Genomic DNA, 10,574 nt, shown 5'->3' with positions numbered 1-10,574 from the left:
ATGCAATGTTTGTTTGTAAAAATGAATTAATCTTGGAACTAGGAAAATAAATATGATGTGGCGATTATTTATTTATTTGTTATTTAAATTCATATTACACTCTAAACTCTAATAATTATTCCGGTAACAACTAAAGAACGAATTGAAAGCCTCAGGTATATATATCATCAATTACTTGTACTAATTTTTACAGATTCTTTGTATTCTGTATTTTTTACTTATGTACTTTTTTTTTTAATAAAGTAATGGCTTATCAACAATCACGCTAAAATGTGTAGTCATGTTCATAAATTGTCTAATTCGTACTATATACATGACATAACAATGTACACAACTATTAAATGCTATAAAAGAAATAATATAATTAGCATGTAAGAAAATTTTGTGGGGAGGTGGTTGTTTCCACCGAATAACATGGGAAAATAAGTTAAGTTAAATAATAAATATACTAATTAATTAGGAATGATCCCCACTTTTTTCTCACTTTCACTTGACTTCAGCACTTTTTAGGGGAACTTAAACATGCATTTGAGCTGATGTGGACTCATTTTAACATTTCACTTTCAAAATTATTTTCAATAAAACAAACACCAAAAGTCTTAAAATCATTTCACTTTCACACTTTTACAATTCACTTTCATAAAAACAAACACACGCTAACTATAGGTTGACAATCTATTTAGAAAATGAGATACAAAGTCACTAACTTATGAGCAACACGCATTGCACTGATGTGAGTAGTAGGAAAACTCACAAAAGCCCCTATCTATTGGCGGTTCATTTTCTTAAATGGATTGTCAACTCATTTCCAATTTTGCCATTTTAGAATAATATATAGTATGTTATTTTAAAATCAGAGAATTATACATAGTCTATAACTTAGTTGGACAATGCTAATTATAATATTAGTGAACACTTAAGCATAACTAACGGTCATAAAACGCCAACATGATCAACTACTACTTAAACCAATCTGATTAATCCAATCATATGAGTGATTTAACTAATCTTAACAAAAAGCCTCAGTGTACTGTATAAATGTTCCTCGTGCTACTAATTAGTCTTTTTAATATTTACTACAAATTTAGAGGGAAAAAAGATAAAATTATTACCAGTAGTCCGCATGCATAATTTAGGGATTCTACCAGAATCCCACCACAGGGCTCTTAAACACTTGGCTCAGAACGCTCTGCACAATGAAGGATGCTCTGATACGATTCCTGCTCATTAAGGTGGTCCACATAATTGAAAATAGAAGAATATCAGTATTCTAACGTCATAAAAGTCAGAAGAGTTGTTTAAGTTAATTTAAGGAAAGCTTTTGAAGCGTGAGGGATAACACTCCTATGTGTTACTTATCAGATCACTTGACATTCATGGATACAGAGACGGATATACATGGAGATATACACAGATACAAAAAGGACGTGAGAGCCAAATAACATCAAAACATTGTTCATATAATAGAAGAGAGCTCATTAATATATTCTGTATGTCTAAAAAGCTAAAAATGAATCTTTTGATCATCAAAACTAGTCTCAAATCTATTAATTAAGAAATAAAAATAATTGCAACTGTATGATCAACATATAATCTAATATTTACTTCAGATACGAATTTAAATAATTCACTATATAACTATGTCCATAACTTTTATTTGGATTAGAGATTTTTTGGGATTTACTTTTACAATGTTATTGCTGGAGGACAAGGATTAGGATTTTAGAAAAATTCCTCAATGACCCAAAATATGGGACCAATAGAGGGGACAATGTTGTGCGCGGCGGAAGCTTTCTAGGACAACACGAACAATAACTCGAACTAAACCACAAACAATATGCAAACCACAATCACAGCAAGAACACACAATTTACGTGGTTCGGCAAGTTGCCTACGTCCACGGGGCAAGGAGGGGGGAGTTCTTTCTACTAGAAATCAAGAGAATACAAATAGGGTTACAAATCTCTCAGACCAAATCCTAAAACAAAACTCTAGATCTCTCAAAGCTCTCTCACAATTGGATGCAATGATTCTCTCTCTTTGGCTGCTCAAATTCGTCCAACGTCTACCCTAAACAAACAGGTTTAGGTATATATAGAACTTACAAAACGAATCGGGTCGAAAACCTGAAAGCCCAGCCCAAAACAGCGTCGGTCGACCGGACCGGTCGACCGCGATCAATTCCGGTCGACCGGCCCGGTCGACCGACCAGCTCTCAGTAGAAAACCCAAACTCCAGAGAACCCCTCGGTCGACCGCACCGGTCGACCGACCACCTTCCTGACGCACAGTAAGCTTTGTGCACGAATGCGGTCGACCGGACCGGTCGACCGCCGCCTGTTTTTCCTGATTCTGCTGCTGATGCTGAAATTCCTTCAATTCTCCACCTCGGCGAATGTTTCCACCAAAACTGAGCCGACACCAAACCATCCAATAGTTCCTCAACAGGTCCAGGAACAATACTCGAGCTGAAACACGATCTCCCCCCATCTTGATCAACTGATCAAACCGGCTGCATCTAAAGACTGCCTACGTATCCTCTTGCCCAAGGAATCAAGCCGAACGTAGTTCACCCAAATGGCCGCCAACGGCCTCAGCACTGAAGGATGTTCAACAACTTCAAACAATGACCAAATTTCACTCCTGAAACAACTTTGGTCAACATATCTGCAGGGTTGTCATTTGTGTGGACCTTCTCCAATATGACATCTCCATCATTCAAGACGTCCCGTACAAAGTGGAATCTGACATCGATGTGCTTTGTGCGCGCATGATAAACCTGGTTCTTTGCCAAATAGATAGCCGACATACTATCACAATATATCCGAATAGTCTCCTGTGCAATCCCCAAGTCCTCCAATAATCCACGCAACCATAAAGCCTCCTTAATAGCTTCAGTAACTGCCATATACTCTGCCTCTGTAGTAGAGAGAGCCACTGTGGACTGAAGCGTGCAACGCCAACATACAGGTGCACCTGCCAATGTAAAAGCATAACCTGACGTAGACCGGCGTTTGTCAAGATCTCCAGCATAATCTGAATCCACATAACCAATACAAGCCTGCCCGTCCTTCTCATCCTTCTGAAACACTAAACCAACATCCACGGTGCCTCGAACATACCGTAGAATCCACTTCACGGCCTCCCAGTGACCCTTCCCGGGGTCATGCATGTATCTCGATACCATGCTCACGGCCTGTGACAAATCTGGCCTCGTACACACCATCGCATACATCAAGCTACCTACTGCACTAGCATATGGGACCTTCGACATATAATCTCTGTCCTCAACTGAAACAGGTGACATCAACGCTGAAAGCTTGAAGTGGGGAGCCAATGGTGTGCTAACTGCTTTTGCATTGCCATCAAAGCTGAATTTCTTCAACATCTTCTGCAAGTAGCTCTTCTGTGTAAGCTTCAATTTCCCCTTCACCCTGTCTCGCTCGATCTCCATACCCAATATCTTCTTTGCCTCTCCAAGATCCTTCATCTCAAACTCGGATGATAACTCCTCTTTCAGCTTTCGAATAGCTGAAGAATTCCTGGAAGCAATAAGCATATCATCAACATATAAAAGCAAATATATGAGCTCACCATCCTGTAGCTTGTGCATATAAACACATGGGTCATATGGGCTCCTTGTGTACCCTCGGCCAATCATAAAGCCGTCGAATCTCTTATACCACTGTCTTGGTGACTGCTTCAAACCATAAAGAGACTTCTTCAGCTTACAAACCAAATTTTCCTTTCCTGCAGCTTTGAAACCCTGTGGTTGTGTCATGTAGATCTCCTCATCTAAATCACCGTGTAGAAAGGCTGTCTTCACATCCATCTGGACCAAATCCAAATCCAACTGTGCCACCAATGCCAATAAAATCCGAATCGACGAATGCTTCACAACGGGTGAAAATACCTCGTTGTAATCAATGCCCTCAAGCTGTGCATATCCCTTGGCAACTAATCTGGCTTTGAACCGAATGTCCCCAATAGAAGATCCCTCCTTCTTCGCATATACCCACTTGCAACCAATAGCTTTCTTACCCTTAGGTAGATGTGCAAGTGTCCAAGTGTCGTTCTTCTGAAGAGACCGCATCTCCTCCTCCATAGCTTCCCTCCACCTGATCGAATCGGGGCTAGACTCTGCCTCCCTGAATGTGGCTGGAACCATATCATCAACGACCTCCACTGATAATGCATATGCGACCATGACATCATTATACCTAGCTGGCCGACGAATCTCTCTCCTCGGTCTATCTGCTGCAATGGTCCTCTGAACATGACCCTGTTCCTGAGTCCCATGATCTACTGTATCCTGTATCTGCCCATCTGTCATCTCATCTCCTCCCAGTGTCACCTCTGTAGGAGCCTCAATGGATACAGTATTCTCTGGAGTGGGTGGAGTCACATCATCCTCCACCTGCTGCGATATCTCTCCTGTCTGGTCTCCCTCCACCTGCTGAGGGGCTCGAGGCCTCATCATGTACGCCTCGTCAAATGTGACATCTCTGCTAATAACTATCTTCTTGTCCTGTGGATCCCATAACTTGAAGCCTTTGACTCCATCTCTAAATCCCACAAAGACTGCTTTCCTCGCTCTCGGATTTAATTTACCATCACTGACATGATAATAAGCTGGACACCCGAATATCCGAAGCGACTCATAGTCACTAGCCACCGAACCAAACCAACGCTCCAAAGGAGTCTTCCCGTCTATCGCAGTGCACGGCAACCTGTTCACAAGATGGCTCGCATAAACCAACGCCTCGGCCCAAAAGGATCTAGGCAATCCACTCTGCGTCATCATACACCGCACCTTCTCCAGCAAGGTACGGTTCAATCTCTCAGCCACCCCGTTCTGTTGCGATGTCTCTCCGGCAAAACTGCAGAAACGGATCACTCTTGTACTCTCCACCGTTATCTGAACGTAGAGTCTTCACCTTTCTACCTGTCTGCAGCTCCACTTTCTTCTTCCACTCCACAAAAATATCCAGGACCTGATGTTTATGCTTCATCGGGTATACCCAATTCCTCCTGGAATAATCATCAATGAAAGTGACAAAATAGTTGGCCCCACCAAGAGATGTGTTCTTGGAAGGACCCCAAACATCCGTGTGAATATAATCCAATGTACCTTGGGTGTTTGAATATAATCCAATGTACCTAGGGTGTTATGAACAGCGGTGTCAAACTTCACTCTAGTCTTCTTCCCAAGTACACATTGCTCACACAACTCCATCTTGCAGGTCTTAGCACCTTTTAATAGCCCCTGTTTAGCCAATGACTGTAGGGACTTATCTGCTGTGTGTCCAAGTCTCATGTGCCATAAGGTGGTAGTGTCCTCCTCTGTAGTGGTAGAAGCTGCCAGACCCCCTGTAACTGTCTTGCCCTTCAAGTAGTAAAGGTAGTTTTCCCTGACACCTTGCATCACCACCATAGAACCCTTTGTGACCTTCACTGTAGCATCCTCTAAGATCACTCGATATCCTGCTGCCTCCAAAGTCCCAAGAGAAATGATGTTCTTCGTCAACTGCGGCACGAACCTCACTTCCTTCAATTCCCTCACTACACCATCATGCATCCTGATCCGGACTGAACCAATACCACCAATAGGGCATACATGATCATTACCCATAAGCACGACATCCCCTCTTTCCAGCTCCTCAAAGCTAGAAAACCACTCCCTCTTAGGGCAGATGTGATATGTAGCTCCCGAATCCATCATCCACTCCGTGGAATCCGCATAGCAAACCGACGGTAAAGCAGGGCATGAATAGCCTGAAGAATCTGAATCTGAATGCTCACCAATAGCTTTTGCAACATTCACTTCTGAAGCTTGTGCAGCTTTCCCCTTATTCTTTCCGGCTTTTTCTTTCCACTTTGGGCAGTCAATCTTCCAATGTCCTTCTTCTTTACAATACCGACATTGATTTCTACCAACACTCTTATAGGCACTCCTATTCTTTGACTTTGAGCGGTTAAACTGACGACGGTTTGGATCTCGGCCTCGAACTGCTAACGCATCTCCCGATGCCTTCTCGGAGGGTTCACCATCACTCTTCCTCAACTCATAGTTCACCAAAGCTGAGGTCACCTCCTTGTAGCTAACTGTAGTTCTTCCATTGATCATAGTGAGAACGAACGTACCATAATCATCTTCGGGCAACGAACACAGAAGTAGCATCGCCTTGTCTTCATCCTCAACTATAATATCAACATTGGCCATATCTGAAAGTAGCTTAGTGAAATTGTTGACATGCTCCCTGATGGAAACCCCTCTCTTCATCTTGAACTGGTAAAATCTCTTCTTCAAGTGAAGCCGATTCTCAATGCTCTTCGTAAGATATTTCTCATTGAGTGTTTCCCACATCTTCTTCGCCGACGTCTCGTTCATAACATCATAAATAAGATCCGGCGTCAAGCATGACCTAATAACACCACAAGCTCTACTGTTCATCTTTCTCCAAACCTTATCCTCCAACTCAGCGGGTTTCTCTTTTAACTCAAGAGTCTCCTCCAAATTCTGTGCATCCAAAGCATCCATCACCTGACACCTCCACAATCCAAAATTGATCTTGCCATCGAACTTCGGAACATCAATCTTCGTGTTATTGATGCTCAGACTCTGTATCGCCTTTGTTAGAGACGAACCTGACGTGCTTGCATCTCCCATGTTGTCGATCTAGCTCTGATACCAATTGTTGTGCGCGGCGGAAGCTTTCTAGGGCAACACGAACAATAACTCGAACTAAACCACAAACAATATGCAAACCACAACCACAGCAAGAACACACAATTTACGTGGTTCGGCAAGTTGCCTACGTCCACGGGGCAAGGAGGGGGGAGTTCTTTCTACTAGAAATCAAGAGAATACAAATAGGGTTACAAATCTCTCAGACCAAACCCTAAAACAAAGCTCTAGATCTCTCAAAGCTCTCTCACAATTGGATGCAATGATTCTCTCTCTTTGGCTGCTCAAATTCGTCCAACCTCTACCCTAAACAAACAGGTTTAGGTATATATAGAACTTACAAAACGAATCGGGTCGAAAACCTGAAAGCCCAGCCCAAAACAGCGTCGGTCGACCGGACCGGTCGACCGCGATCAATTCCGGTCGACCGGCCCGGTCGACCGATCACCATCCAGCAGAAAACCCAAACTCCAGAGAACCGTCGGTCGACCGCACCGGTCGACCGATCTCCTTGTGCACGAATGCGGTCGACCGGACCGGTCGACCGCCGCCTGGTTTGCCTGATTCTTCTGAGTTTCTGTAATTTCTTCAGACAAGTGAGGTGTCCCCCTCCTATTGGATAATGAGTTGACCATCATTAATGATGGTCAACTCATTATCCAATAGGAGGGGACACCTCACTTGCCCCCCTATTGGTCCCATATTTTAGGTCCCTGTAGCAAAGCTCAGGATTTTAACTCTATGGTGTTATTGGTTTAGGATTAATATGTGTATTTTGACTTTGTGGTGTTATTGGTTGTTTAGAATTATGAATAGGATTAGAACTTCAAAATCCAATTCCAATTCAACTCTATACATTCTAGTGAAAAATTACAAGAAAAAGTCTATATTAAAAATGGATGATTGTGATCTTCCTCCTAGGATTCTCTCTCCCCTTCCTTTAATGAGTTCACAAAAAAAATCACTACTAACTAATAATTAAAATATTTTTCTAGTTAATATCAAATATTAATATTAATATTATATATCCATTTTATAAAACATTAAATATATTTAGTTTAACTATTTTTAAATTAACTATTTAAATATACTTAACATATAAATGAAATATATTTAATAATTAATATCATCTAATCATTTTTATATTTAATAAATTTAATATAATATATTTCATTCTAAATATATAAAAATTATTTAAATATTTAATATTAATATTAAATATTTATATTTTTACTTAAACATTACATAAGAATATAGTAAATATTAAATGTAAGTAATATTTAAAAATTCAAATAAATTATTATTTAATATTTTATATTGTTTAATCATTTGTAGCTTTAATAACTAATACATACATTTAATAGTCTAATATATTTGATATTAAATGTATCATATAAAATAGTTTATTAGTAGTATATTTATTCTTAATATTTATCTCAATTTATATTTAATATTTATTTAAACATTAGATAAGAAATATATCAAGTAGGTAATATTAAATAATAACAATATTAAAATATTAAATAATTAAACAATTTTTATATTGAATGTTTGACCAAATTTTCTGTCGTATTTAATGTTTACACATTGAGATGTACAAACTAGTAGTAAAAATGTAATTATAATAAAGTATTAATTAAATAATAACTACATTTTTAATTAAAAATTAGTTACGCTTGTTAATAGTTATTCAACACTCGGTCCAAAAATGAGGATACAGATATTTTTTGCACCTGGATGGATGGAGAAGTCTTCTTAAAACGAACGTCATCGTCTTTTTCTTATTTATTTTATTATTTATAATTAATTGGGATGCATCACGTTAACCATTAAACGATGAAACCGCACCAAAGCAAAAAAAAAAAAAAAAAAAAAAAAAAAAAAAAAAAAAAAAAAAAAAAAAAAACTTCAATGGGTTTCTCTACAGGTGTGTGACATCACGTGGTCGATGCGTGCCTGGGTCTAAATGCGGATCCCCCTTCGTCAGGCGGGTCGTCATCTAAGCTACCGACAAAAGAAGACGCGAAGCTACTGACCAACCCCCCCCCCCCCACCACCCAACCCCCCTCTTAAAAATAATCCACAACGGAATAATTCTTACACCGTGGGCTGGCCTAAAATACCATGTTGGTCTAGTTTAATGTTTGTTTTTATACGGATTAACATTCGAACTAGCTTATAATAGTCCATATTAGTGTTTAATTTTAGAGGGTTATGAATGTTCGGACTAATATCATAGGCACAATGACTTTTTCACCCTCAGCAAATAATAAAATAAAATAAAATGTGCTCATGATCTTGTCTAAGGCACTGTTTGGCAACCAAAAAAAGTGTCTTATCTAAGAGCTTGTGTCTTATTGACTTTGTCAACAAGCTAGTAGAGTTGTTTGGTAACCAAAAATAGGAGGAGATTATTTTGGAGATTGTGTCTTTTGCAAGTAGATTTTGGAAAGCTATCTCAAGTAGCGTTTGTCTTTGGGAATGAGCTGTCAATTTTTTTCTTCCGTTTTTGCCCCTAATAATTCTAATTTTATATCAATAATATTGCATGATCTTTTTAGTCATGAACAAATTTAAGCTAGTTGTACAGCTTCTTTTGCCAAACAGCTCTAGTCAATCAGCTAGCTACACAGCTATCAGCTTTCAGCTATAATTTTACAGCTTTCAGCTAGCTTGACAGCTTTCAGCTATAATCTCGCAGCTTTCAGCTAGTTTTTGCCAAACAGAGCCTAAAAGTAGACGTACTACCATATACCTATCATGATACAATAAACAATCCTATTTATTTAACAAAATATTATCATAAAAAAAACTAAAATAAATCCAACTAAATATGAAGATTGCTAACCAAAATAACAAATAGCGCCAACCGACGATGTTTTTTGTATTCAGAGTAAAAGACGTTAAAAATACTACTCAAGTTACTGAAGATAATATCCAAATATCAAATTATAAATATGAATTCAAATATCCCAAAAGGGGGTCATCAATTTGATGTATTGTCAAATTTGGGAGTTCAAAGTTACTGAACAATTTGTTTAATGTATACACCACATGTTTTCATCTAGTGCAAACGCATTATGGATATTTGCATCAATAAAATAGTTCCCTATGTCCAATTCAATAGCTAAGATATTAAACTTTGATATGTTTCATATTCCCAAAAGTTTGATCTCGTATTTTTTTTCTACAACTCGTTATTTTTTTAATGACTTCTTTCTTCCTTGCCAAAAGAAAGCACTGGAGAAAAATAATGGAAAAACACACTCAAAAAAATAAAAGAACAAAATTTTTGTTGAAATCTAAAAGACATTTTGTTGATATCTAAAATACATTTTGTTGATATCTAAAAGACAAAATGTATGTGGACATTACTTTGTATGTGGACTATTAACTTCATGTCCTTTTTGTCTTTCATCATGTATCTATAAATTGTACGATGTATGGAAATGGAGATGATGAATAAAAATTATAATTTCTCTTCTTCTCTTGTCTCTTGTCTCTTGTTTCATTTCTTTAGTATATTACAACACGTTATCAGCACGAGTGGCTCTAGCCGGTTCATGATCATCGGTTCGTAGCAATAGATTTTTAGGTGTACATCTTCTGCAAGGTAATAATACATTCGGCCTTTGTCTATTTACATAGTATCAAACTTTACGTCGAATGATTATGATTATGTCCAGTATGATATGCAATTCTTTGGTTTGTTTTTATGCGAATCATGTGCTAATGATATATTTGCTGAGTTTTTATAAACACATTATCATTGCATCCGGCTTGCCTCTGTAGTGAATTTACATATGTCCCATTGTCATATTAATATATGGGTGGGCTTTGCATGTTACAATACAGATAACACTTGAATATCATAAATTTGTGACACA

This window comes from Asparagus officinalis, chromosome 4 (assembly GCF_001876935.1).
Source record: "Asparagus officinalis chromosome 4, Aspof.V1, whole genome shotgun sequence".
Taxonomy (NCBI): Eukaryota; Viridiplantae; Streptophyta; class Magnoliopsida; order Asparagales; family Asparagaceae; genus Asparagus; species Asparagus officinalis.
This window is presented reverse-complemented; position numbering follows the sequence as displayed.